At 42.4% G+C, this 25,048-nt stretch overlaps 1 protein-coding gene and 1 long non-coding RNA gene across 5 annotated transcripts in view; one reads left to right on the forward strand and one right to left on the reverse strand.

Moving 5' to 3' along the window:
* FYN (FYN proto-oncogene, Src family tyrosine kinase) overlaps positions 1-22,168 on the reverse strand; it is an 83,325-nt gene extending 61,157 nt beyond the window's left edge. For 3 of the 4 annotated variants that reach the window (XM_037391815.1, XM_037391813.1, XM_037391816.1), the window contains exon 1: positions 22,096-22,168. The gene's annotated coding sequence lies outside the window, so the exon portion shown is untranslated. Of the gene's footprint in view, positions 1-835; positions 912-22,095 lie in introns of those variants that run through there. The other variant, XM_037391814.1, reaches the window with a different exon arrangement.
* LOC119149914 overlaps positions 22,091-25,048 on the forward strand; it is a 61,262-nt gene continuing 58,304 nt past the window's right edge. The window contains exon 1 of the long non-coding RNA XR_005104889.1: positions 22,091-22,167. This is a non-coding gene — a long non-coding RNA (uncharacterized LOC119149914). The remainder of the gene's footprint in view (positions 22,168-25,048) is intronic.

The raw sequence follows: 25,048 nt of genomic DNA on the forward strand, positions 1-25,048 counted from the left end.
AACACATGCCTGCCTCTTAACAGCAAAACTAATACAAGCTGCCTAAGAAAGGCAAAACCAAGACAAACATTTCTAAAGTATCATTTGTATGTATACACAGCATTTCATTTATAGCTTAAATTTACATGACCTGTATATATAATTGGCTCTTTGCATATAACGTGCATAAAAACATCTGTTCTATGGAGGTTATTAATTTTAAACCCCAGGAACAGTATAATTCTGTCCTTTATGGCCTTATAGTACATTCAAAACAGTTCCTATCGTAAGTTTTCTCACCTTAAAGCAAACTGTTCTTCTTCCCTTTCTCTCATTCTTCTAAAATTCAGAAGACTGCATGGATCTACTTTCAATATGATTGTCAAGATGAAACCTTCCTGTCTTGCTATGCACTTAAATGCCCAAGCTCCAGCAACTTTGAGGCAGCATAGTTTGATGTCAGAGAACATTGAGGCAATGCTGATTTTTCTGCACAGGGACGGCAAGAATAGAAGCTGGGGATATTTTTTCCATGGGAAAGATGAATTATGGTAGGAAAACAGGTCAGGCAAGCCACGATGACTATCCTGAGAATAAAAGATCAAGCTAAAGATTTTCTTCTCTACCTGGTCACTGTTGCTCCTGAAATAAGTTCTGTACGAAAGGAAGAGAGAAAAACCCCCACACATCAATGGTACAGTTTTTCAGAACTCATAAGGGAAAATACCAGGGTTGAATGTGGCTGGTGCCTCAACTTCATATAATGAAAACAGAACAAAGAAACAGATCCGAAGCTCATTGCCTCCTCCCTCTTTTACCTCCTCTCCTAAGAAAGGCTTCCACCTTTGCTACTCACAATTTTCCTTTGCTCCCATTCCTCTAGCTCCCCATCAGTTCATGCAGACAGATTGTCTGTGGTGGTATCATGCAAAAACCAGATGAGATCCTCAAGGCTTCCCCTTTCTGTGTGCCTAGAGCACTTCCAAGAAGAGAAAGACTTGTGAAGAAATAGATTCTCACTTCCCTTTTCTGCAGCTACTTGTGGGGGTCACTCTACCACAATGAAAGTCTGCATCTGTGATCTGACCACTATGAAGAGACAGATAAAAAGTACCATTTTGAATGTCCATAAGAAGCACGGTCTCTGAGAGAAAAGTGATGATGTGTTGCAGCCACTGGAATTGATATAGAACATCAAACCACTCTTACACAAAGAAAAAACAGACTTTTTTCCTTCTTCATCTACCACACTTCATGTGGCCTGTTCCCAAAATGTGGCCACAAAGTGTGGTCCACAGTCTGGCTGATCATTAGAGGCTGCAGAACCTTTTCAGCTATGTTGGGACCTGCATAAATATTGCAGTTTTCAGGGAATAAGGGTTTTAAGACCACCAATCATCAGGAATTATCAAAGACTTTAGTCCCTAGAGTGTCTTGTGTCCTGCTCCTTGAGTAACCATCCAGAAAGAAGAATGGAATTGCTTCTCCAGAGAGTCAGAGGACAAAGGCTAGTCAAAAATAAAACAATGTTCTAAGGAAGTCCTTGAATTTCTCATGATCTTGTGTTTTATTTTTTAAAGCATTTGTCAAGATGCAGAAGTATGGTTGAAACATTTTTCTAATACTAGGAATGAGAAGAAGGCTTAACCAAAACTCAACAGAAATTACTATCTACCTTGACTCCTGTAAGGTCTTTGACACAGTCCCATACAAGATCCTTGCCTCTAAATTGGAGATATATTGATTTGAAGGATGGACTATTTGATGGATAAGGAATTGGCTGGATGGCCATATCCAAAGAGTGCAGTCAATGGCTGGATCTCCAAATGGAGATCAATAACAAGTGATTGACATATTGACAATAACAAGTCCCTCAGGGGTCCATACTGGGAGCAGTACCATTCAATACCTTTATTAATGGCATAGGCATTGGGATTGAGTGCACCCTCAGCAAGTTCATGGATGACACCAAGCTGAGTGGTGCAGCTGATGCACTTGAGGGAAGGGATGCCATTCAGAGGGACTTCCACAGGCTTGATAAGTGGGCCTCTATGAACCTCATAAAGTTCAACAAGGCCAAGTGCAAGGTCCTGCACTTGGGCCAGGGCAATCACTGGTATCTGTACAGACTAGGAGATGAAGGAATAGAGAGCAGCCCTGTAGAGAAGGACTTGAGGGTACTGGTGGATGAAAAATTGGACATGAGCCAGCAATGTGTGCTTGTAGCCCAGAAAGGCAATTGTACCCTGGGCTACATAAGAAGTGTCGCCAGCAGGTCAAGGGAGGTGACTCTCCTCCTCTATCTGCTCTCGTGAGACCCTCACCTGGTGTACTGCATTCAGTTCTGGGGTCCCCAGTACAAAACCTTGGACCTGTTGGAGTGGGTCCAGAGTAGGGTCATGAAATGATCAGAGGGCTGGAGCAACTCCCCTATGAAGACAGGCTGAGACAGTTGGTGTTTTCCAGTTTGGAGAAGAGAAGGCTCTAGAGAGAATTTATTGCAGCCTTCCAATACTTAAAAGGGGGCTTATAAGAAAGGTGGAGACTGTTTACCAGGGCCTGTAGTGGCAGGACAAGGGGCAACAGTTTTAAACTGAAAAAGGGTGGATTTAGTTTAGACTAGGAAGGAACATTTTATGATGAGGGTGGTGAGACACTGGAACAGGTTGCCCAGAGAAGTTGCAGATGTCCCATTGCTGGAAATGTTTAAAGTCAGGTTGGATGGAGCTTTGAGTAGCCTGGTCTAGTGGAAGATGTCCCTGCCCAGGGTAGGAGTGTTGGACTAGACGATCTTTAAAGGTCCTCCCAACCCAAACCATTCTATGATTGGTGATTCTGGTTTTAAATCAGATTCCCACCTCTGTGGCTGCTACCACAGCAGAGATGGTGCAGTTCGTTCAGCTGGGACTTAATGGTGCTGTAAGACAACTTGTGGGATAGGGTTACAAACCCATATTACTGTCAACAGAGATAAATAAAGCACCTACACTCCAGGAATAAGGCGTATGAAAAAGACAGGATCAGGTACGCACATGATTTTTTCTAAATGCACTAGACGATGCAAAACAAAAAGCAAGAACCAAATGCACCCATATCTTTACATTGCCATTTGTATGAAGAGTCAAAGTTTATTATTTCCTCCATACTGCAAAGCTACAGTTGTTATGACAATCACAGCAGTTATTATTGTAGTTCATGCTCACTATCTTTTCAGAGCACGAGACATCTGATCATCTGCAGGCTTCGAACACTTCCCTCTAAACATGCCTGTCTAATATGACTCCAGTTTTCAGTGACAGTAGGTTATCAGTTGTTCGGCTACTGCAGGCTGTTACAATATTTTTACAACAGGAAATGTGTATTCCGTACCTAAGGAGACTAAACTTACAAGAAATAATGCAGGAAAGTGATCTAATTTCTATTCTGCTTCCTTCCTTCTGCAGTGTGCTGCATTGAGATGTTTGTTCCAATACACAGATATTAGTTCAAGGCCAAGATTTTATTTACCCTGATCCTACAAAAAAAAAAAAAAAAAAAAAAAAAAAAGCCTGCAGCTGATCTGCAATTCAAACACCTTAAGTTATTGTACTGCATTCACATTCATGTAAGTGATTTAGGTAAGTGGGCTTAAAATTTCTCTTTTCAATTATTGAGCCTGTCTTATCTGTGGCTGGATATTTGTCTGTCAATGCAATAGTTTTAAAACTCCTGCGAACTGAGAACACTTCCCGAAGATACAAGCAGTATATCAGGCAGGGAGTGTGAATTTTGAAGGGTCTTTGTTGTGGTCCTGAACCTCAGTATTGCAGTCTGTAAGAAAATGGCCACTGTGCCGCATTTAGGGAAACAGCACAACACCTTCATGAAGCCCTGCACCCATCCATGGATGTTACCCAGCTACCACTGCTGAACAAAGAAACCTGACTGACTGCGATGCTTCATTTCTCCGCTTTTGCAAAACCAGTTTTTAATTTAGGAAGTCTGAGGTAGCTTTTTAAGAGGAAACTTTCAAGCATTCTCTTATACTTATCCTGTTTATTACTGGGACTGACAATACAGGTATATAATAAATTATACATTGGCCACATGCAACTGCCTCCTGTCTGCAAGCTAAAAGCTGGCAAGAGATTCTATACCACTACAGGGCCAAATCTGCATCAGGCAGATTGCTGAATTTGGGGGAGTTTTGAGCACCAGTGGATTCACAAGCCGACTAGTCAGTGCTGACTGCTCATTGCCAAAGCTCTTGGGAAGGGATAAACAGAGAGGTCAGGAAGGGATAGCAGTCTGAACTGGATTGCACAGCTGTAGAAATAACATTTAGAGTTCATCTGCTCTCTATCTTCCATGTTAGAATTAAATTACCATTAAAAACCATGAAACCCCTCCCCACTATATAGAATCATAGAATTGTTGAGGTTGGAAAAGACCTTTAAGATTACTGAGTCCAACCATTAACTGAGCATTGCCAAGTCCACCACTAAACCATGTCCTTAAGTGCCACATCTACACATCTTTTAAACACCTCCAGGGATGGTGACTCCACCAGTTTCCCAGGCAGCCTGTTCCAACACTTGACAACCCTTTTGGTGAAGAAATTTTTCCTAATACCCAGTCTAAACCTCCCCTGGCACAACTCGAGGCCCTTTCCTCTTGTCCTATCACTTGTCACTTGGGAGAAGAGATCGACACCCACCTTGCTACATCCTGCATTTTTGGTGAGATGACAGGACTTTTTCATATTTATGTGTTAGAGAGGTAAGGGAGTTAAAAATATGAATAAAATAAAGGGATGCTTCAAAAAGTTATGTTTGATTTGTTTATGATGTCAGTAGTGTACTCTTCTGGCAAGGCCCTATTGAGTCTGAAATGCAGATTTCCCTAAGGCTGGGCTGGAGCTTCTCCTTTTTGTTTGCATTTGGGCACTTAATCATCTTCAGTGAAGATTTTCTTGAGCACGAAAAATGAAGCTACGTGTTTTCTTTTGCATATATTTTTTCTGAGCAGTTTTTCAGATGCCAGCAGCATAAATGTAAGCAAAAGAAAACAGTCCCAACTTTGTCAACTTCCCAGCACTATATTTTGTATGCTGGTGCTTTTGTTTTCTTGCAAGTTCAGCATTGCCTTAATGGCAGCACCCTGGATTCCCCCTGCCCCCAACAAGTGATACATATTAGTACATCTGTTTTCTCTGTAAAGTCTTTCTACATTCTTTGCAGGGCACAGGAAGGATGTGGGCTCCTTTTCACATTCAAATGAGGCAAATTAGCCTTTGCCTGGTTCTTACAGTACAATGCTTATTTTACATTTAAGCGTGAGAAAAGGGGAGGAAATAAAACCCAACAGTTAGGTGGGTTACATGTTTCATTTTGGTACAAGCCTCACTTAGCCTTTTGCGAACTGCTTTTCATAGGACATAATTTCAGGATGGGGTTCAAAAGTTTAATCATGTAAAATGACTGGAAAGTTTGCCCAAAGAAATAGCAGCCACGGATGCATTAAACATGAGAAAAGGATGAAAATGCCAACCTGAATCAGCAGGGCTCAAGCAACCCAGGAGATCCCTGAAGTGCAGTGGCAGTAACTTCATAACACAGGTGACTGGGCCAACAATGGGAAATGCCGTGCTGGATCTTGTATTTACAAACAATGATCAGGAGAAGTGCAGGTCAGGGGCAGCATGGACTGCACTGACCATGAGATAGTGGACAGTCTTCTCCAAAAAGATGTGTCACAACCCCCACAAAGAATAGACTTAGGTTTCTTCAGGGTTTTGCTTAGAAGAATACTGTGGGATACAGGCCTGAAGAAAAAAGGGGTCCAAGAAAGCTGGTTGCTTTTCAAAGATCACCTCCTGCAAGCTCCAGACGGTTCATCTCAGCATGCAGGCAGTCAAGCACAGGCAGTAGGAGGCCCACATGGATGAACAAGGACTCCTGACTGAACTCAGATGTGAAAGGAAAGTGCACAAGAGATGGAAACAAGGGTCAGATAGGGTTAGAAAAAACAACGCCCACCTGGAGTTGAATCCAGTGAGGGTTGTCAAAAGCAGCAAGAAGGTTTCTACAGGTATATCAGCAGCAAGGAGGGGCTGCTGTTGAATGAGGCATTAGTGGTGTACCCAGAAGCTGATACTGGGGCCAATACTGTTTAACTTCTTCCCTAGTGATCTACGTGATGGCAGAGGGTGCATCCTCAGAAGGTTTTGAAAGAGCGGCTGATATCCCAGATGGTTGTGCTGACAATCACAGGTACTTTGACAGGCTGGAAAAATGAGCCAACAGGAACCTCATTAAGTTCAACCATGGGAAATGTCAAGTCCTGCATTTGTGTACACACTGAGGGCTGACCTGCTAGGATGCAGCTCTGCAGGAGAAAAGCTGAGTGTTCCAGCGGACAGCAAGGCAAACATGAGCCAGCAACGCTCCTTATGGCATAGGTGGCTATCAGCGTCCCGGCCTGCATTAGAAAAGGCAGTTCCAGTAGATTGAGGAAGGTGATCCCTCCCCTTTACTCAGCACTAGTAAGACACTTCTGGAGTGCTGGATTCAGTTTTGGGGTCCCTGAAAAATTGAGGCTTCCCAGTACAGAACAGACATGGACTTATTCAAGCAGATCCAGTGAAGGGCCACAAAGACTGTTCAGTTTGGTGCACCCCTCTTACGAGGGAAGCCTGAGAGAGCTGGGATTCTTCAGCCTGCAGAACAGAAGGCTCAGGAGGATCTTACTAATGAGTAGAAATGTCTTGTGGGAGGCAGCAAAGGAGATGAGGCAAGACCTTTCAGTGGTGCTCAGTGACAGCCAATGGGCACAAATTAAAATACAGGAAATGCTGCTTAAACATAAGAAAAACCCCTTTTTTACTGTGAGGGTGTGAAACGCTGGCACAGGTTGCCCAGAGAGGCTGTGGAGTCAGCATTGCTGGAGGTACTCAAATCCCAGCTGGACATGATGCTGAGATACCAATTTTAAGTTGACCCTGCTTTGAGCAGAGGGTTGGAATAGATGATCTCCAGAGGCCTTTCCTAGCTCCATCAGCTGGTGATTCTGCCAGGTCACATGTAGACCTGCTGCACTTACTAAAGTCCTCCTCTTGCTCCTTTTAGAAACCAGAGATAAATAAAACAATTCAGTAACATAACCAAAAGCACGGTACACACTTTGCAGGGAAATGCCGTGGTTCAAATTCCTGCTTTTTCAGAACCTGTGCTCTAATCCAAGTGGTAAAGCTAAGAGGTCAGATGCAAGAATAAAACAAACAACTGCTTGGTAAACCACAGGCAGTTAGCTCTAGATGGAAATTCAGTGCACATTCTTTACGGTACAGCTTCTTGCACACTTAATGCACGCTATGTGTGAGGTAACATACTCCATATACAGGGAACCATTATGAAGTAGCCGGGTGCTGTAAATTTACACTCAACTTTACTGATGGCAACCTTCCAGGGTAAACAATCCCTTCGTTCTGTTGACAGTCATGTGCCAGGTTTGACAGGTTTCACCAGGAGATGTGGAAGAAGTTTTGACACACTTCCTAACGCATGAAAGTGCTTTACCGAGCCTGGTTGCCATCCTCATCCATGGTTCTGGGATGTACTAGTCTTGCAGCAACTGATGGGCTGTGTCCTTGGTCTGGGGACCTGCAAGACCCATGGCCCTGTTCTGCTCACAGACTACCCTTTGAAATCAGTTACTTGTTTTTTCTTGGTTCTACCCCTGCTCTGCCCTGAGTCACTGTACAATGACCCCTATTCTCAGCTTGCAAGAGCACAGCCTTGTCACAGCCTCCCACTCTCTCCCATGAGAGCCCTGAAGCCTGCTCTGGCTGCAAAAGGGAGGCCACAGAGGAGCCGCAAGAGTTCCTGCTTCCTCAGAGCTGGCACTGGTTTTCTAGACACCTGGCTGCCCAAAGAACGTAAGCGCCTACTGTTGTTCTCAGCCACCTCTCTCCCCTCCAAAGCCAAGGCGTGCACATTGATTAGTCTTGCGGCATACAACACAACAGTGACACCATTATGTGAGCCCTCCTTCTAGCTCTCCTTAAAACAGCAGTGCAAAGCTCCAGCTCAGAGACCCAGAGTAAAGATAATCTGGTCATCCAGACTTCCCCCAAAGCCTGAGCTTGCTCAGTGTTAGGTTCTGGCTGTCTTCAAACAGCAAGTGCAATGAGCCTGCTGGATCGGACCCTGATGCCTTTAATGCTGGTTCGCTTACAAGTGTTGTGCCAAAGGGGTATGTGGAGGGGCCTGAACAATTCAGGAAGTTCTCAAAAACAATGTGATTGCAAATATCTTTTAAGCATCCTAGGAACAGTCAGTTTGTCTCTACTGAGGCATCCACAGCACTTCTAATCCATAATTTCCATTGTAGCCTGTTAAAATAATGAGATTTATTATTCCTGTCACGTGTCCTTTCCATAGACACTGGGAAGGTATGGGAGAGGGAAGAGAGAACATTAGTTATCAGTCACCACTTGCCAAGAGTAGAATAGCCACTCAAGAGTTATACATTCACGTATAAATGACTCAAGAGAGTTTAATTTATTCCTTTTCTCCTAGCTCATACTTTTTTCCTCCTGTACTGCAGCCCTTGTTCCCCTGTTGTTCTCGGCCACCACCTGCCTGCAGTGGACAAGATGGAGAGAGGTAAACAGTTCTGGACTTTTCCCCTTTCATCGTGAGATTTGATTTGGACTCCCTTTCCCAGACCTCAGAGCATGCCTGATTTCTGGGAGCAGAACAGAGAACAAGAATAGAGTTAATCTTTAGCAACGTGATAAAAATCACTCTCTCACACAGACAACTGGAGAAGGATTTCAAAAGAGCTGTTGTGCCAAGCACCTGATAGCAAAACCTGAAATTGAAGCCAACCCACACCTTCCTGCTCATAGACACAGCTCACTTATTTTCTCCCCAGAAGTCCCTCTCCTCTACTAATTCTACTTGGAACTAAAATTTAATTCACCACCGAGCATACCCTCACACCAAAATGTGTTATGCTTTGAGAGGCCACTGCTTCCACGACAAAAACACAAGCGCTGCCACATTACAAGTGGGGTCACCTCATCTCTCTCTCTCTTTTTTAAAAAAATATAGTTAGTAAAAGCACATTAAGCAATTGGATTGGAGAGATGGGATAGGAGAACAGGACACATGGAGATCTGACAGCTTTGGTGCCATCTAAGACACAGAGGAGCGGGCAGGTGAGCGGAGCAGCTGGGGAGGAAGGGGCAGCAGGAGACGTGGAAGGGGCTAGCAGCCTGCACTCCCAATGCCGAGTGCCAGCTGGCAGCTACATGTTGCTGGTTGCGTGTGGGCTGCGAGTGTAACAGAGGAGATGAGCCTTTAGGGGAGGAGCTGTCTGATAAATCATTAATGAATGAAAACATGAAGTAATCTGTCTGCCTAGGAGGCAGAATCGTCTAATGATGAGGATGATAGACCAGGAAGCCAGAGATGAGGTTCCTATCTCACCCACAAGACCAGCGACACATCGGCTCCTTTTGCTGTGCATAAGAAGATACACCCGCCTCCTTGCTCTGAAGGGCTGCTTTCTTAAAATCAACATGGAAACCCCACGATCTCGGTGAAAACCTGACAATAAAATTTACAGTACCCTTTGTGAAAACTGCACCCCTGGCTTCCCTTTTGTCACTGGCAGCACACAAAGAACCAATACCCCTTTTCAGAGACAGCTTTCACTAAACAGATATTTTTTTTCAAAGCCATAACAAAACCTAGTACGACCTTTAACCAGAGCCAGTGGCATTTAATTTTAAATTGATTAACTACATACACAGTACTAATTACCCATGGGTATTTTTTTAGCAATCAGACTATTGGTTGGAAATGTAAGGGTATGTCTATGTGGGGACAGGGACACTCTGCTTCCTCTGTGCTTTCCGAAATGAAGAGGAAAAAGCTCGATAAATGATGTTGAAAGGTGCATTTGTGTTTATGGGGATAGCTGCAGGGGCAGCAGACACAGGCAGCCGGAAAGCGATGAGGTTGTCAGGGGAAGGGGCAGGAGCTCAGCATGGTTTCTTTTGCACAAAGACCTAGCAGGATGTGTCAGGCAGTGCAAAATCAATATGGACCCTGCATGAAAAAGTAATCGTCAGCTTTGTACAGTTCTCAGGCTTATTTGGAAAGACCCTCACAAAGGTGATTCTTGATTTCTGTGAATCTTTAAGTGTTCTCTTTCCTCTATCTTAAAATCCCAGAAAATTCAGAGGTATCATTTAAAAATAATATTATTTTAAAATAAATACAGTCAGGGCTATTATTTTAAAATAAACACCCAAGAAAGACATGGAACAAATCAACATGAATCCACCTATATGCTGGCACATTTGTGGAGTAACAGACACAAATGCTTTATCATTCAATGTACTTAAAACATGATTTTCCAGAGCGAACAATGCGTAGATTGCAGCAGAAGCCATAAATAGAAGACACATATGGCCATGACAGAGACTATGTATATAGAAACTTAACCAAGCACCTGAGCAGATCTGTGGTGTTTAACTGCGTACCTATTTGTGGTGCTGAAGTCCAGTTTAATTATCCTGGCAAAAGCCCCTAAGCCACAACAAGGTTATTATAATTTACCGAAGGACCTGCTCAGGCAATTTTACAAGGAAATTGCCTGTGTCTAAGCTAATTGCTAAGAAGTAGCTAAAATTCTGTTAGACCTGGAAGGATCAACAAAGAAACGGGAAGCTCCAAAAGGTTCAAGAAGCTTCACGAGGCTGTTCCTGTAAATCACAGCGGCGGCAATTCGAGGATGAGATCCCTGGAGAGGTTTCCAGTCACAGTCAGACACTGTCTTCCACCCAGAACAAACATAACACAGGTGAGATGACTTACAGTGCACAAAAGTACGATTTCTCACATACATAAGCCTTCTACTAGTTACTGAATACATATACATAATAAGTGGGTTTGTAAATTATCCACTGATGATGTCATACAGATTTAAATAATCTGCAGTGTCAGTCTCTGCTAATTGCAAACTGTACCTGACACTTTAACAGCCTTTGCAAAAGATTTAACTAGGCTCCATTGAAGAATTGTATTTTTCAAGCTTTTGTTTAATTATAAGATGAGCAACATCTATAAAATTTAACAAATGGATTGGGATGGCTTAGATTTTTCCAGACCCTTGTAGGAAAATGGCATGCAACATCAGAAGGAATTACTTCTGTAAATTACAGAAAGTTTAACTGGAGATTGCTGGACATGTTAAGCTACAGTCTAGATTGTTAACCCAGTAAATTCAGCATTACCTGCTGAATAACCACAGAAGTACCTTTAGTGAGTGACTTGCTAGTTTATATCTCCCCAAACTGACCAAGAACAGATTTTTTTGATGGCACCATTGCCAACAGCTACTTTGACACTTCGCGAGGACTGCCATGATTTCAACTTGCATACCGCCTGCCATTTTGCTCATGTGTTCTGGGTTTAAAAAAGAAAAGAAAAAAAAAAAAAAAAAAAGCTCCCTTCACACTCCCCCACTCCACTGACACAGATGAGCCTAGGGCAGATGACCTGGACTCAAACCGGTTAAATACAAGAAAAGGCAAGTAGCGAGCGGACAAAGCAAGCTCCAAGGGGATTTCTCTCAGACTTTCACAGTTTTCCAGTGCTTCAACCAACCCTGACTTGCAAAGCAGATTAAATTTGCTGCTCTCCCTGTCCAATATCATTAGAGAACTGTCCATCAAAGAACAGATTTCTACCAGAGCTGGTTATCAACTTGAAGAAACCATACAACTAATTGCCAGCTGTGCCTAGGGTGTCTTCCTCCTCCACCATGGAACTGAAAAGGGTTTGCTATGTTTTTGATGGTTTTTTCTCCTTTTTTTCCTCTTATTATTTTACATAATGAGGAAAGTTCTTGTCTGGGTGACAAGTAGAAGCATCTCCAACACAAAGGAGCCTAAAGCTACACCATAAAGCTCCTGGAATTTCTCTCAGACATAAGAGATCCAAAAGCAAAAGAAGATAGCAATCATGGTAGGTTCAAAAAGAGAAAAAACATTCTGGGAAAAAATACCATGAGAATTGCTGGTTACAGCAGAAGTGAAGCAGCAGAATAATTTGACACAAAAATTCTCTGCACAGCAGCACTCTCACAGCTCCTGCTGAAACAGGATGGTGGCCTGCAATGGTACTGACCTCTCACAGTACTGAGGAAGAGTTCTCTTAGAGACGAAGAGGTGGTTAAAAGTAATGGCTTGGAAATTTTTTATTTCTTTAATCAGGAGTACAACTAAGGAAATATTTAATACAGCAATAGAAATTTCTGATGTTAAGCAACAGAAATATTCAATGCAGCGACTAGAAGTCCCCGTAATACACATGACTTTCACTGATATCTCAAATATATGCCTCAAAGGAAAAACATGATTTTCTTTTGTTTTCTAGAAACTTAAAGGTGCTGTAAAAGGGCTTTTGCAACACCAGAGTAACAGGCCTATGTTTTTTTTTCCCCATAAAATTTAAAACTCAGGTCTTACATACATTCACCCAAATCACATATGCATAAAAGCACGGTAAAAGCAGATGCAAGTCTGGGGACCTAAACTGGATGGGAAAAGCAAAGTAACAAAACCAGCCTGAGTGTGAGTTCTTCCTAAAGAACCCTGGCTGTGCACAGCTCGAGTGTTCTAGTCTCTCTGCCTGGAAACAGAGCTCCTTTCTCAGGGCTCTGCCCAACATCCACCTTCTGAAATGTCTTTGGGGTGAGCTGCTTTCTGTGTACCATGCTACACAAGAGCCCTCTGGCACACTGCTGCAAGAGATAGTAGATGAAGGCCGCTACATCTTTTACTTAGCATAAGCCACGTAAAACTGCTTGGGGCAACACAGGAGCCACAGTCAGTGCAAGATTCACTATTGTTGATAATAGTCAATGGCATATTCCACACACATGACCAGACGCGTTTCTCCAAATAACTGTTTCTGGATAACACCTACACCACACGTGGAAGGCGCATGCTGCACTAACACAGTAATGATGAATACTTTAGTATCAACATGCGAGAATTCTGTTTTACGCTAGCAATGCAGCTTGCATCTTCATCGTGCTCTTACTTCCTTGGAGTAAGCAAAAGGCTGCTGCAAGCAGACCCTTAATTCAGCACAAGCTTTCCTTCTGCTTTGTCAGCTTTGTATAGTGCTCTCTCCCCCTCTCATCTGAAACACTTGGTTTATAAACAGTCTAATCCAAAAAAGAAAATGAAGACACATACTGTCATTTACAACTGTGCATGCTAATCCCCCAACAACATCTAACGACCTGCAGGAAAGCTGGTGGTTAGACTCAACCTAAGCCTCCCTGATTAATTACAGCCAGTTAGAGCGCAAAACTCAAGAGCAAAACATTTAAAAAAACAAATGGAATGATACTGGGCTCCTACAAAGGCATTTAGCAGATACCAAAATGGTCATAAAGAATATCTTAAAAATAGGACTGTGGATGTTGCATAGTCTCCCCAGCCAAAAAATATGCCACTTCACTCATATACAAATTTGTTTCACTGTGTTTTGCCACATTTGGCATAATTACCGTGGCAGAAAACAATGAGAAGTCTACAGCGCCTATCAGCTGTCAGTCTCTATGCTTTCTATATGCTACAGATGTATTTGGAGATATCCTGCTTTATAGATAGAGCAGAATTTCATGTAACGGATCTTCCATCAGCCTCTGTCTTACAAGAATAAAGACATGCAGTGGCCTAAATATTTCTCATCGAAGGATGTAAATGGAAAGAAACGGGGGGGGGGGGGGGGGGGGGGGGGGAAGGGGATTATGTTTGATAGTAAATGGCATGCAGAGAGACACTAATGGCCTAATATTGCAGAATTAGCAGAGGGGTGGGTGGGGTGGGGTGTGTGTGGACAAAAACTCCTAAGTGTCATGCACAACCAACAAATAGCACAGCAAAATGAGCACTTTCCTAAGCTGATGATTCGGTCCCAGTTACAGCTAAGCAGACTCAGTACCCATCACAGCAGTGGGTGCTGGTGCACCGATGCAGTGACTAGCTTTAAGCATACTGTACTGTAATCTGGTATAAGTTCCCACTGAACAAAAGACGAACTTGTAACTTCTGGTAAGCAGCAAAAGAGGACAAGAAGTGATCTGAAATGCTGTTTCCAAAGCGTGCGGTTGAAGTTTCTTTTCACAGTCTTCTTTCTAACTAGCATCTTAAATGCATGAATGGGAAGGCTTATTAACCAGGGACCAAAGCAGTTAATATTTCAGACCACTTCCAAGATTTAAGCATATTTTTAATAAATTTACAAAACATCTAAAAAGTGTCATGCTATTTCTATTTTTATCCTACTGCACGAAAAGCCGCTTGCTTCTTTTATCATGATTTTTGCACAAGGTAAGAAATGCAGTTTGATTTAAAAAAAAAAGTTTGATTGAAAAAAAAAGCAAAATTTAGGTCAGTAAATCAATAGTCTGAAAGGTTGTTGCAGGATTAGAGACCACCTTGTAAGACTAGAAAGGCAGGATTCTCAGCACTTCAAAACTCAGCATTCAAAACCCTAGCAGACTGATCTAGTAGATTTTATATTTTTCACTACTGCTGTTGTATGACATGATCAAGGATGCACACAATCTTCAAGGCTTTTCAGGCTTTTGCCAGAGGGAAAATTTCAAAGCAGACTTCTTCCCGCCTTCTAATACTAAATGGGCTAGGCAGGAATGACATTTACACAGTTGAATCTTTTATTATTTTCCCTTCCTTAAAAACAAAAGGACCAATATGACTTGCTATATTAGATATATTTCCACAGGTGGGCAGAGAACAGGTAATAAGGTCACAATTGCAAATCACCATTTATTAGAAGGCTGTATAAACCTCTATTACCTCAGGTTTTCAGGGTGATACCTTCAGCGTGAACACAAACTTCTCAAATTTAAGCTCACTGGATATTTTCTACAAATCACCATCAGTGGTTTCCCTGATAACATGTCTTGGGAAGAGCTGACTCTTTAGACCAGTGCAGGCTGTGTGGGACTCCTTGGAGCCCATGAATACTCTTCACCGTTGCTAGCAGGGCTGCTGCAGGATAATGCAGAGTGCTCCCTGACAGAACTTTCCACCTCAGCTGATGGAGAGTGACAAGTCAAGCAGGAATCTCCTCCACCACTGAGCACTGGCCTTCAAGACCCGCCCATCTTTATTTTTTATTTTGAAACGGGGTATTGTGGTGCGGCACTGCAGGCATTCTCAAAACACACACTACACATGATCTTCACACTAGTTTCTGTTCTTGGTTTTTCTGGATTGCATCCCAGGCTTTCCTTTATCTTTAAGCTTAGCAAACTGATTAATATAAATAACTCAATGTCCAAAAATATTCAGCTTTCGTAATCTGCAGTGAAATCTCTCCTCTTTTTCATCCTCCTTTATATGCAGTTTCATTATGTTCGTGCCAGATGAGCATTTAAGCAAGAGGGAGACGTAATGAGAGATGAAGAACTAGAGCAGTGTGCTTATGCTATGAGGTGGAAACAGATACTTGTGCCTAGAGATCCTTACTAAACTGTTACTGAAGCGGTAACTTGCCTACATGCAAAGTATTTAGTGCCCAATATAAAGTTTCACAAAAGGCACAGGGAAATCTCCTAAACAAATCCAGTAATTAAATCTTCTTCATACTGCAGCATCCTGTATCACACACACATGCATTCTGTCCTCCATTTAGTTTCAGCAACCTCTGCTGTGCTTGGCTGATAAAATAATCTCCCAAATGATTGTAGCTCTAAAATCTATTAAATCCATGAAGTATTGATGAGGCAGAATTAATGTCGAGAGAATTACATTAACTGCCTCCCTCCCCCTGTATTTCATAAAAGAAACTCTAGAAGTAAAGCAGCGCTGTGGCTTTACTACAAAATACAGCACACTCAGGTCAGGCAAATCTACATCCATCCACACACCTTTAACTCTAACTCTAGATGTATTTATCACTACAATATGTATTCATTGAGTAGCAGCCTTATCCATAGAAATGGCCTTATCTGATGCCCAGAAGTCACACTCACTATTCTTTTTAATCTCAAGTATGATCCATGTCTTACACGCAGCGCCTCATGCAAACCAGGCACAGGGTAAGAGCCCTGCCTCCCTCTGCAGCGCTCCTCACCCCCTGCACTGCAGGGATCCTCAGCTGCGGGTTGAGAGCATTACCTACTAAGACCCTGTTGCTGCCTGATTATAAACTTGGCACAAACAGTCCCGAATTTGGCAATATTCTCCATGCTGGATGTTTGCTGGGAGATTTTTTTTTTTCCTCTTGCTTTGTTGCTGTTTTGGATTTTTGGCATGATGTCAGCCAAAATTTTCCAAGCTAATTCTGAAACAAGACATGGGAAACCAGAGTGATTTGTTCATGTAAAAAGCTTCTGGTCATCCCTTGAACAGCTTGAAAGGTTTTGTGATTTGGACCATGAACTTGCAAGGTGTCAGGGCAAAATCTTTGTATTTTGATCTCTGCAGAAAACTCCCAAACATGACTAAATTACTAACCTCTGAAAAAATAAATCTCCGCTTGCATGAGCTCACTAAGGAGGTGACGCTTCCTAGCAACTACATTCCCTGGAGATCCCACCTACAATGCCCCAGGATCCCGCTACCAGCTGGGTGGGATCTGCCTGCTCCAAGCTGCGCTTACACTTCAATATTAAATGATCAGAGCTGGATGTGAAACCAGGTGCAAGGCTGTTCTGTATCTAAATCTGAACTCATAATGGGTTGTGTGGTAGTGGCCCCTGCAGTGTATCACATAGCTATTTTAATTCAGTTCTCTAGAGGGGGAGGAAGAGGAACAGAAGGTATTAGAACATGCCAGTGTGATGGAACAGGAGTTTTTGTATCAACTGCACCGATGGACATACAGAAAAAAAGCAAAGTTGACGTAACACTCCCTAAAGCAACATCTGAATTTTCAAATTTAATGCTTTTCTTTCAACAGAGCACTTGGAGGGATTGTTATCTAGATTTTAAAAAGCCCCCAAAATTTACCACTTTCAGAATTCTGTCATGGGTCTTCAAGCTGCTCTAATGTCATGATCCATTGCAAACATCTGTGCCATTAAGCAAGCTAAGAAAGCTGGGAGGTATAGCTGCATGTAGTGCTCTACTCCATCTGCGACAACTGTCCTTCCCTATTTCTTCTCCAGCAGCTACGGCAAGAAGGACATCCGGATGGATGGCCCACAGACTAGCTCCCTTTGCAGAACAATTCCAACAACTGGATCACCTCAACCTCATGGGGAAAAAAAAGAACAAAAAGTAAAAGCTATATTAAATATATTACCAATGAGATGCAGGAAAACACTTGGAAAAGAACAAGAGACTGAGACACAAAGATCTCTTCCACAGGAGACTGGAACATAACTGCCCTGTGTAGGGTTATCTGATTTAATACCCTGAACACATGTATAACAATGCCTCACATGTCTTAAGAGAGCAGACTAAATCCGACCTGGCTGGAACTGGAGACATGCAGGGGCAGGGGACAGACCGCATTCTTTAGAAATCTTACAGACCAGATTTAACATTTACCACACCCAGCAGAACCAACGTGCACATCTTTCATGCAGACTAGACTGGAAGAAAAGAAACAGACAAAAATGGAAGAAATTACAAGCATAGCATAGCAAATCTTGGTAAACCCCCAGATATTTAAACATGCTCAAGCATTTACACGCACTTTCCTTCCTAAGGACGCATGATATTCTTCATACCATAGGAAGAGATAATGAAGATACGCAACAGAAGCACACTATGAGGTGCATCAGTGCCCAAATTAATGACTCTGGAAAACTAAAAGCTACTAGGAAAAGGATGAAAATGCACCAGGTCAGCCCTAATTACAGAGAACAGCTAATGATTCTGGCATAGCCTCTTGGAGGCATGGCAGAACACCGGTAATATCAAGCAAAAGTTACAGTGGGTTATTTTTGCAGTGAGAGAACACATACCAATCTCCTTACAGATAATACACAGTTGCTTTATAATACTCTGTGTCAGAAACCTGACAAGTGTGAATAATCACCAAGAGAAATTCAACAGCATTTTTGGTAGACATCAAGGATGTAAATAATTGTATCATAGAAATCGGACACCCATGAATGCACAGAGCTTCACAGTCTTTCTAAAGGCAAACAAATTTAATATGCATAGATACTTAAAATATGTTTTTATATAATTTCTTAAAGTCAAAGCAAGCACTACCTGCTAATGCTTTTGTTTTAAAAAAAGAGAGAAGAAAAATTTTACTGTCCTTGATGGGAAAAACACCCACAACAAAATACTAGATGAGTGTCTTAGCAGCTGAAATCCAAATTTGCCACAATATATCTGAGCAACTAGAAATAGCTGAAACCTTAGTTTAAGTTGTGCAGTTGCTTCTAATCTCCAGAGAAGTATGCAGATGAAGCGTAGCATCTCAGATTTCAGCTGAAACATCAAAAAGCCCCGAACTTGGGGAGGTATCCCTGCCCAAACTCAGAGTGAAAAGAGCACCGGACTTCCAGCCTCTGAGGTATACATTCAGCTTCAAGGCCTGTGTTTGAAGCATTCACAGCTTTCCTGGGAAGAAGAAATCTATAGGAAAAGGATGAGTACACAGTGGGACAACTGACACAGGAAGATGCAGGTCAGGTTTACGATACAGCAACCCTTCTATTCGCTTCACAGCTCGATCCTCCTCTGATCTCGATGGCTGTAACCAGCTACAGGGTCTAGACAGACAGGAACAGAACATCATGCTGTACAGCGCAAGTCATGCTTACAAATATAAAAAACTTACAAAAGGCAGGAGTTTTGAGGGGAGTCTGGACTGGCAAAGAGCAGCCTGACTAGGGAAAAAAATAAAACACAGATGACCCCGAGGTTTTCTGTCCTACAATGGCCATGCTTCCTGAGACTCCTTGCAGTCACGTAAGTATTTGATGTGGAGGGATGGCTGTTCCACGACCACCTGCCAAACACTGTGCTCAACACAAGAAGGTCAGACCTGTAGTGCCATGCAAATATCTGCTCTGACATCCACAAGGCTGCTTTACAGAAATCTCATCAAAAGAGGTTTCTTCTTACACTGCTCAGAAAGATACCATCAGCTTAGCTGAGGGAGTTTTAAATTCAGCCAAGACTTCCCTCCCAGCATTCAAGTATACTTCTCAAATCAGCTCCTAAATCCATTATGAATTTTTGATCTGGAGGCTGCATGACCTTTTCTAGGACTGTGATACAAGATGAATAAATAACTGCTGAGCCTCTGAGCTCAGCTGCTATGTCAAGATAAATTCAAAACATTCTCTTGATGTCCAGTCCTTCTTGGATTCAGTGGGTTAGGGACAGAGACTGGGCAAAACTTTTTCCTTGTCTTATTTTTTTTTTAATTATTTTTGAACTCTCTGGGAATTTGGAATGTCATAGGCAAACCTACAGTGGTGTCAAAGATATTTCAGAGATCCTCACAGATGACAAACTCAAGGTTCCTGATTATTCTACCTCAAAATAAGACTCTGCAAACAGTTTGAAGTGGAAAGAGGGTGAGGAACAGCTATGAAAACAAGCAAAATTTTCAGTCTGTTTACATACTACAATGGCTCCAGAAAAACATTATCAAATTCTGGGGCAAAATCCTGGAGCATGGAGTGATATAAACCCAGCTCTAGACTCACTTTAAGAAATTCCAGGACGCTGACAATCCAGCAGTGAGAAATGTCTCTTTTCATTGGCTTCTATCTCTAAGGAAGTCAGGAAAAGAGGTGGCTTTCAGCAGCATCAGTTTGTCAGCTAACCTCCCACGTTTTGAGATCCAACCAAGTCAAGCAGCCATTCTCTTTAAGTCTGAACATGAACTATAGGTTGAGAAACATCATCCAAGTAGAACCTCTGTGAACCAGATCAGGTTTTTTCCCCCACTAACAAGTATACTACGTCTGTGTGACACCACATTTTCTTGGAGCCACAAGCAGCAGCTTCCCTATTTTGGGGTCTTCTCCAAGTCTCTTTTCCCACAGGCAGAGAAGATGCAAAGTCCGTACTGATCGACAGGGAGCAACAACACCGAGAAGTAACAAGGAAGCACTTTTTTACTCTGAGGGTGGTTAGACATGGGAATAGGTGCCCAGAGAGGCTGTAGAGGTTCCAGGCAGCTGAATTTTGAAAATCAAGGCCCTGACCTAATAGGACCTGTTTCAAGGGGGGCTTTGGACAAGATGACATCTGGCAGTTTCTTCCAACCAAAATTATTCTATGATTCTAAGAAACATGCTGCTTCTGTCTCTTTCCTCTTGCTGCTCTTGAATTATGCTCTTTTATTAAGGCTAACCATGGCTGTTCTGACCTGTTCTATCTTTGAAGGGAAATTAAAACACAGGAATTTGACTACCAGGTCCGCTGATAAAACTTTTTTTCCTTGGTGTTTTACGGCATCACTATTTCTGAATTACAACTCTACTCCTTGACCTGTTAGCATCATAGCTTTGTCACACCCCACACAAAGATCAGCCAACCTATAAGGAAACTTAGTTACTACCACTAAAAAGAAAACCAGATATAGATCCCATCCTCTTCTGTAGTAACAGAAATCAGCATAAAATCACATGGACTAATGAGCTCATGCTCTGGTTTGTGGCTTATGTTTGGCCCCACAACTAAAGTCTAGTTGAATAATTATTGTTCGTGTTTCCCAGTATATGGATATAGGTGCAAGCTTACAACATGCACAATTGTCAGAAAAGCCAAACTGAAGACAGAAAAATGCTTAGAAGAATGAGCTGCAGTAGGGTTTAATCAGGTATTGTTGTACAGCACTTTTCATGCATTTGGCCAACTTTGTAAAAATACCATCTTGGTTATCTTTTCTTATCTCTAAGAGTATACATTCTTCAAAAGGCTAAGTGATCTATATTTAAACATCTGCTAGCTAATCCAGATCTTTCTGTATGATGTAACAACATCTGGTTTTTTAAATGGCAGAAAAGAACAAGTGTTCTCACAGAGTCAGTCTTTGATTTTCAGTTTTCTACCCTGCAGGCTATCCGACTCTGAAGTCTTCTGCCATTGGAGAATAAGCCAGTTTTCATCTGCAATTTGCACATGCTGGCTGAAGAAAAAATACAAGTCCAATACTCTGCTTGGCCAAGGGAAAGAAGGAACACAATCTTCTGCTGGCATTTTTTTCCCCAAGGGTGATGGTGGTCAATTGGCACTAGCCAGAACTGTATATATGGACAGTTTCCCAGAGGGAAAAGCAAGATGAGCCTGCAAACTGCTCGAGATCTGCTGCTTTTTTTTCAGGTTGGAAGAGTTTTCTCTGGATTTTCTCCCTCTAGTTGGGGCATGTCGCTAATTACCTCCCATTCTTCTCTGCCTCCTCCTCACAGTGGCACAGCTTAGCAGCACAGACACATCACATGCCATATTCCCACAGCCCTGTAGGACCAGAAATCTGTACGAAGCTGGTGCCTCTGCAAGTATTACATACAGTACATCCAGAGAAGCAGTAAAGCTTGTCACATGGGACGGAAAAGAGGAATAGGAAAACTGGTATAGCACACAGAACATTAACTACCTCCTTATCTCAGGCATAAGCAAATCGTCCCATGAGGCAAGTGTGCCAGTCAGACATCCTGGGAAAGGATGGGAAGATTTCAGCGACTGGGTACTCCCACCACTTTGGGAGGTATACGCTACCTCTATATTATTTTTGCTCCTGATTTTTTTATAGCACTAGCATGCTCTTTTGTTCCCCTTGTTTTTAAATTAGTCTTTTGTGTTTCTTCTGTTCTAGGTTTTAGCCCAGTCTTCGGGAGAATATAGCAGCTACAAACACAACGAGCAGATGCCACCCAAGCAAATGAAACTACATTCCTCGCCCTGAGGCCTAGCATGGTGTTTTGTGTCAGTACTTCTCATACTGCGAGTCACCATACCAGAGGAAAAACCACACATCTAATCAACTACGTCTCTGTATTTCCCATCAGCTAGAAAAATTAAAACTGAAAAAAGCTAAAACAATCTTTCTGAAATTCCCATTGAAAACCAAAATTGATAAAGACAGCACAACTTACCAGAAATTCCCCCCAAACAGAAAAAGTTTACATTCACCACATTTCCTCAAAAATGGCTTGAAAACATGCCCTGTAAAATAAGAGAGAAAGAGAAATTAAAAATCAGTGACTGGAACACCACAAATTATGTTACACTTCTTTCTTCACTTTGCTAGCATTTAACACCTAACTATCACTATTTTTCCTGTTTTAGAGAAGGAAGTAACTGGATTTGAATCTTCAGGACTAATTATTAAACTCCACCGGTATTGTGTGAAATATTAAAATAATTGCAGGACTCCCTCAGACTGCTCAGACACATCACTGTCACTGATAGAACAGCGATTCAGATTTCAGGGAGACGAGGTCAACAACATGAAATGTGCAGCAGCATACAGCAAGTGTGCCAATTATTTTAGATCCAGCCCTAAGAAAACTGGTCAACCCAGTATCATAGTAATTGTGCTTTATCAAAATGTTTTTGAAATATGATGCACTTAAGGCTCTTGGCAGCCTCCTTGTTTGAAAACTACAGAAAGAGAAAAAAAAGGTTTTGTGCCACATTACATTTTTAGACTATATTAATTACTCAGTGCTCTCTAGAAGAACAAAGAGGGAGAATTCAACGCAGTATCCAGTTTGACACACATTAGGACCAGTTTGAAGAAGATGGAGAGTAGAAGTGACAAATGCCATCATTTTGCCAACCCGGAATAAATTTCAAATGACAGCTACTCCTGATTTTTCCTTGAGGTGAAATCTTTGAAAGAACAACTCATGGAGCATAGACAAACGACAATGTTAAAATGTTTAGTTTGTAGACTCCTAGAGGATGGAGGAGCTATGATGCTGCTGGTGTTCAGTTTGGGAGTGGTACTGTACAGGAAACAGAGAAGGACACACGTTTCAGTGCCCAGGTGTCCACACCAGTGAAGCCAGACCGAATCTGAACTGCTTTAAACTCTCATTCCCCCTCGAGTACATGGCTGAATTTTCCATGAGAGAGGCATCTGTGAAATTACTGCTGGATGAGTAACTTTACAGCTAGACACAGATAACTTGGAGCCCTGCATTATTGATCGTGGAAACCTGCCTCAGCTGCAGAAGCAGCAGATCTTTGCACCGGCACCTCTCCTGAAGAATGCTGTAGGTATCTGCAGGACAGGAAGGCAGAATGGCTTCTTAGGTCAAATTACTTTTACTGGTCATAATTACATGAAAAGTAGTTAAGAAAATATTAAGGAATAATGAAATAAATCATCCTCAAAACAGGGCAACTGGATTACACTGCTCTAAACCCCGATTAGCAAGCAGTCGTCTGATCTCATAAGGCTGAGACTACATTTTGGGTGCAGAGTTCAGGGTGGGGAAAGAATGAAAAAAAAAAAAAGGAATCATTACAAATCAGAAGAGACTGTTGTGAGAGATTTTAGGAACAGACATTTTTAATCACAAAATTACAAACCAAAGCATCGTCTTCTCTGCTTGCTTTCTTTGTTCAGTGGTTGAGAAGAAAAAATGGGCATATCAAGGAATAAAGAAGAAAACCCAACACACACCCCCTCCCCCGACACCTTTTGTACAGCTTGGCAGAATTTGCAAAAACACTGAAAAAAAGATGGGTCTTAACTGCTTTGCTCAAACTCGAGGAAGGTGGTTATTATTCCAGTGCCATCTATTTCCCTCCCTAGCTTCCAGGCATTTGGCCTGGAAAGAAAAAACCAAGTCAAGAAACTCTACTTCTGCCTCCGAACTAATTGGATAACATCTGCATGCAGAAAAGTTAGGAGCTTAAGAGATGAGCCAGGTCTGAAACAATCCAATAGCACCTCGACTCCGGATTAGCTCATTATTTTCTTCTACACCAAGAGACTGATTTAATAAACTCCCCAGAGAAGTGACAAAGAAGGGAAACTCTGTACTCCACACTGCCGGTCCCATGAATACTTGAATGACAGGGGCCAACGCTGCTGCCAAAACGGGCCAAGCCCCCCCGCTCCCAGCGCTGTTGCGGAGCTTCTGGATGCAGCCCCGGCAGCCCTCCTTCTGCCCCCCCCCAGCACAAACGCCTGTGCAACAACCAGGATTAAAACAAACTGGGTGAATTCTTTAGTCCAGTTTGCAAAGTAACTGCAAAACAAAAAGCCCGTGCTGGCAGTGGGGAGAAAGGGAGGAAAGGACAGACAGGCAGATGTAGGATTTGGGGACTTGCAGGTCCACTTATGTGGCTGTAGTGCTAGTTTCAAGCAACAGTAAAGCACCAGTGTTCTGGTACTGGATTAAGGCAGCTGCCTGCAAGCCGTGCTAAAGGAGTCTAGTCCAAGGCCTCCATTGAGGCCACGTATGACAAAAACTCGCAAGAGAGCTGGGTAAAGGGGTGCCTGGTTAAATCTGAGGCAGAGACACAATTTGCCACATCTCCAGCCTTGCAAGATCCTTTGAACTTTGGGGATGGCAGGTAGAAAACTTGAGATTTTTCCAGGGGACGCTTTTTGCTTGATTTTAGAAGATGATGCAAAGCATGCCCTGTCTGTCTGGCTACAAAGGAGATGAGGTATTTGGGGGCTGAGTGGGGCAGGAAGGGAGAAGGGAAGGGAACATTTTTTGCTGCATAGCTGGGGATGAGGGCTGGATGTGGTTTGCAGAGAAAGCCAAAGATTATTAGCTCTTTCTTTGTATTCAGTCTGGGGTCTGTACAAAATTCTGCTTTAGCCTTAATGATTTTTGTTCTACCTAAGCATGTAGGAGGAATATTCCTTTTTCTTAAAGGCTTTGGGTAATGTTACTTATCTCAAAATTCTGACCGGCACTTTTCAGAAAAGCTTTTCTGACTTTGGAGACTACAGCATAGGAGGTGCAAATTAAATGAATATACACTTTGAGGCACACCAATTTTGACTTATTTTGCAATTAGTATAATAAATAGAAGAGGTGACAAAAGGTTTCTCTGACCAGAAAGGGAGCTTGCCTTCCC

The sequence above is a fragment of the Falco rusticolus genome, chromosome 6 (genome assembly GCF_015220075.1).
Source record: "Falco rusticolus isolate bFalRus1 chromosome 6, bFalRus1.pri, whole genome shotgun sequence".
Taxonomy (NCBI): domain Eukaryota; kingdom Metazoa; phylum Chordata; class Aves; order Falconiformes; family Falconidae; genus Falco; species Falco rusticolus.